The sequence below is a fragment of the Cephus cinctus genome, unplaced genomic scaffold, assembly GCF_000341935.2.
Source record: "Cephus cinctus unplaced genomic scaffold, Ccin1 Ccin1_scaffold2579, whole genome shotgun sequence".
NCBI classification, from domain to species: Eukaryota; Metazoa; Arthropoda; class Insecta; order Hymenoptera; family Cephidae; genus Cephus; species Cephus cinctus.
In genome coordinates, this window is record NW_014334302.1 from 184,029 (window position 1) to 188,993 (window position 4,965).

Genomic DNA, 4,965 nt, shown 5'->3' on the forward strand with positions numbered 1-4,965 from the left:
TCTCTCTCTCTCTCTCTCTCTCTCTCTCTCTCTCTCTCTCTCTCTCTCGAAGCCTCTTCCTCGCACACACGTTCCTTGGTCATCAGGGGTCCACGATCTCTTAACATCCACAGGCACGCACGGAGGAGCTGCTCTGCACACTAGCACACTTTGACAGTTTTGGCCTCAGCCCCTCCCTCCCCCCGGCCCCATGTCCCCCCGCACCAAGGCACGCATCGACTCCACTAGCGCCACTCAGTTGCTGCAGCAAACGTCACTCTGTGTGCGTAGCTGCACTTCCAGGAGGAGTGGGAGCTAGGACACGCGACATCGATGCTCCTTGGAGGGAGTATTCTTGGAGAAGGGATAGGTAACTTTGCTACCACGGTCCTTTTCCTTGGCAGCCACCCGGCCACCCGGCCACCCAGCCACCCAGCCACCCAGCCACCCAGCCACCCAGCCTGTCCCTCGACCAGGCTCGTTGAAGGGCAAAATTATCGTGAATACGCAGCAACGGCAATTCACGACAGAGTCAGCAACCTCCAAGAGAGTCGGGAGATACGAAAGAGGGAAGAATCGGAATAGGTTAATAGGTTAGGTTAGACCGATCCGGAGGTTAAAGGTGGCAGGGATACCTTCCTGTGTGTCTTTTCCTAACGCAAGTCAATACTCCTCTACAAGTGCATCGTACGTGTTGCAGCCCTCGATTCCGGTAGGAATTGCGACGTAGGAAGTAGAAACCGGCCGTGAATAAGCCAGCAGGGCCAAACTCTCCCTCTCGGTTCTCACGCTCGCCCCTGTGAGCTTCCGAGGCTGCGATCGCTTCTTCCAGGGGACGTCGCGTCGAAGCCCAGTTGTCCGCGCATTAAGAAGCTGCTATTCTGAAAGCACGTTGGGAGGGTCCTTGCTGCCGAGTGCTGCCGAGTGCTGCCGAGCAAGGCTTAACAATTCGTATTCGCGACACCTGGAATGTGTGGGCTCGCCCTACCCTCCGGCGAGACGTCGAGCGCCGGGAGACGAGAGGAGGGTGCGCGATGTGAAAGGGTCGAAACAGGCCGAGGGGGCTGACGAACCTGAGCAGTAGAAATAAAGGAGAAAAAGCGATTCGGTCGAGCAGCGTCGCCCGTGAGCGCCTTGTCAGTCGCGCCTCGCTTAATGCTTTAATTGATATATCGATAGTGGCGAGCGAAGCCCACGCGCTCGCCGATGATAATTAGGCGTCTTGCATTCGAGGAGTCGAATCGTCGAGGCGTCGATGGGCCGTCGCGCGAGTACACGTCACACGTCGCGCTTCGTCTTCTTTGCTTTCGATAAAAGAGCCATTCATTAAATAGCAGCGTGACGGCTGATGGCTTCATCAAAGCTGCAAAGTAATTCGGCTTTTCGAGTTGCATAGGAATCGACTGACCTTTCTCATTTTCTCATTGACCTTGAAATGGGCCTTTCCTTTTCGGCATTCGAGATCAGTTGTGACGCTGCAGGAAGCACGAGTCGATTGTTCTTTGCGAGAATATCCGATGAAAAGAATTATTGCTGCCTGCCGGAGCGCGCGGCGTGGGCGACCGCGCGCACGTCACCCATTGATCGCGCGTGATCTGAGAAAGCGCGGGAGTGGGTGGGTGACGTCGGGACGTCGATCAACAGGTCGCGGGTGCTCTGGTTTTGTATCGCTCGACCGTTACATTGCCTCCGCGTGGCTCGTCAACGTTCGACTGTTCGCACGTGTCTTTTTATACGTCGGCAGCTTATCACTGCCCGAAGGTGCATTTCTTAACGATAGATTCTTCCTTCGAGTAAATAATTTGGCGATATCCCGCAATAATTCGAATGCGTGACCTTAAATTTGTCGGTGACCTCCCGTGACCCACACCAATCGTTTCGATATCATGTTTTTCAACGGCAAAGCATTTTCGAGAATTTCGCGTAATTTCAGATTATGTCCAAATTCTTTGGTTCTCTGCCGTTCAGTCTCTTTCTTCTACTCGGCGGTAATTCTTGTGCCAGGCCGGCCCAAAGGGCGAATCGAGTGAAACCGACCGGAAGAAGAGCCGAAGGAGAAAAGGCTATTGGAATATGCAAGGGAAAAGCAGCGTCGCTAGAGGCTTTCGAGAGCTAGTCGAGCTTCGGGTCACAAGGTCGTCTTGTGACGTCAATGATCCGTAGACTATCGTACGTGGGCGTTGCGGCTTCCCGCGATAAAAGATTCCATAGTCCATGTTTGCCAACGTGCTGAAACAAGAAATTCGAACATACGAGGAAGCGCGTGCGTGTCTCCTGATTCTCAGATTTTCTTCCGGGTGACTGCAGGTCGCATGAGATTCGTCCCGCTGACAGATACCGGTGATCTTCCTCATAAACGTCATCGTCCTTATCGGCTATAATATTATGTTAGCAGGAGTCTCGACGTAGGAACACGTTTGGGTGGCGTCACTGCGCCGGCGTTCGGCTGCTCGCCGACTCAACGGTACTTTTATTTCAATTATTGTCTTTGTAAGGTTGGCCGTTGATCATAAAAGTACAAGGGGACGCGACAGTCGAAGAAACATGCCACCCGCTCGGAAGGAAGCGGCGCGCATGCAACTCAGGTACCACGAGGCATTCGTCTTGCTGCTGCAACCCATACTGGACCATGCTGGACCATGCTGGACCATGCTGGACCATGCTGGACCATAGGCCATATCATGGAAACATCCTCTTACACGCCACTTGCGACGCGCACGGAATATTAATTCGATCTCGAAGAAGTCTTCCAGCAAGATGCAGCTGGAGGCAGGAGCAGCAGCCTCTCGGAAGAGCATTCGCCCTGGAACTTGAAAGAATCTCACATTTGGCTGCGGCCATTCGAGCCAGGACTTCACTTTTTCGATTTTCCTCAAAGTTACCAGAGGTGGCGGCAAAGTCGTAGCTCTTTCGAGAACAACTCTCCTGGAGACAGCCGACAGCCAGACCATCAAGGTTCCCGCCTTAGCTGGGAAATATCGAACAACCAGCCGTCCTGTTGCGAACTGAATTCGACCCGTGTAATATTGATTCGATCGAACAGACGCGATTCCAGCTGATTGTAAAAATCTCTTGTAGTTTCGATATTTTCATTTTAATTTTCAGCAAGAATTGACAGACAGGAAATGGTGCCCCTTAGCAAGAAAGTACCGTTATCTTTCGCTTTCCATTAATGTTTTTCAGGGCCTACTTAAGATTTTCCAAAATTCCGTCCTTCGTTCGGTGCTCCACTCGCTGCTCTACTGGACGCAACGAAACAATCAACCATCAGCCACTCGCCAGTCGCCACTCATTTACAATTAGGCAGTCGCAGAGAGCTCCGAGCGATCCGAGCGGTCCGAGCGGTCCGAACGGTCCTTCTCTTTCGATCGCTCGGCTCGTTAATGAAATTTCTAATTGTCACAAGGCTGATTAATTGTACGCTTATCTGCAGGGCGTGATCTCGATTTAATTTAATTGGTATCGGGGCCTTCCGCGAGCCAGCGCCTCCCCTCTCTGGCCTGCTCCTCGCCCCCGTTCAGGTACTCGCGCAGTTAATTAACAGGTAGAGGTTACGTGCGAGAAATAAACTTGCTCTTACGCAATAAACGACGCTCGCCCGAAATTCCCTCGCGAGTTTCTCGCAAGAGTTCTACGCGTCTATCGACTTTCTCGAACACGATCGGCATTCGGATCTGTAAATCAAGTTTGATCTCTCCTCGTAAGCAGATGCGCAGTGGCGGCCTGTGGGAACTCCCTGTCCAAGACGAACGAGGATAGGGGGCGGGCAGGGGCAGAGGGTGAACGGCAAAAGCAGGAGACGAGGAAACCGCTGGAGGAGGCTCTCCCTCCATCGCAACTGACGTTTGACAATTTTTTAAGGCTCCTGTTGCCATGCGAATCTAGGTCCATGGAAACTGCAGTCGTCACTCTCAATCGAAATTCATTTATTCGCCCCTGACTGCCACTAGAACTTCTAGTAGTCTAGTTTCAGTAGCCAATGCAAATCGCTCGGTTCTTCTGTCGCCTTTGCAATTGTCTTCGATCGACGCAGACGCATCAAGGTTCTGGAGTATGCCATCGTGTACCGTGTGAGGCTACTCAGGGGGATTGCATCACCCGGGTGCACCCGAAAGTACTTCTCTTATAGAAATCAAATGGACTGATCAAAACTAACTTCAGTTGGTGCAATACTCGTGAAAAGAAAAATCCTCTATATCCATACAGATCCGTAAGCTTGGTATTGATTGATTAGCAAAAATATTCGGACCTTCTTCTTTGCGATTGATCTATGTAAGTCGAATTGGCTTCAAAATTGTCAAATAGCCCATTAATTCAAAGAGTCCTTGCGTCGAAACAGAAATTCGTTCTGGGTCAGCAGGAACGGGCAGAGTTATCGCTGCATAAAAACGACGTATCGAGGCGACGTCCAGTATCGCTTGTCTCTCTTTCTCATGGCTTCCCTCGGCTTCCCTCCTTCTTTCTCGCTCCCTCAGCCTTACATTATTCATGTCCAACGAATGCATATTACCCTAGGACCTAGCAGCCGAGACTCGAGCCAGTTCGAGTACAACATGGGTTCGAGATGCAAGGACCTCGTATGAATACGAGGCCGAATCACCAAATCGTCGAATCGTCCAATCGTCCCATCGTCCAATCGTCCAATCGTTCAATCGTCTGGAGATTGGTCCGAGAAGATAAAAGATTTCGCCGTCGAAACGCTCGATCAGGTCCCAGATGCTGCCGGTCGATTCTAAGGATTCGGTGCATTATGCATGTCAGAGGAAGAACGACGAACCTCTGGGAGGGTCAACGCGATCAGACGCATTCGGTGCGAGTCGCGGTCGCCTCTTTCGATATTAATCACCATTTTTCGACGGCAGCGGCTGCGACTCCTCCGCGAGGCGTCGCAGCAGGAGCCAAAGAATCGCAGTGGCAGGCTCCCTCCTTCCTTCCCACCCTAATGGAACTTGCTGGAATCGCCGAAAGCCCTGAGGCCCCCCTCCC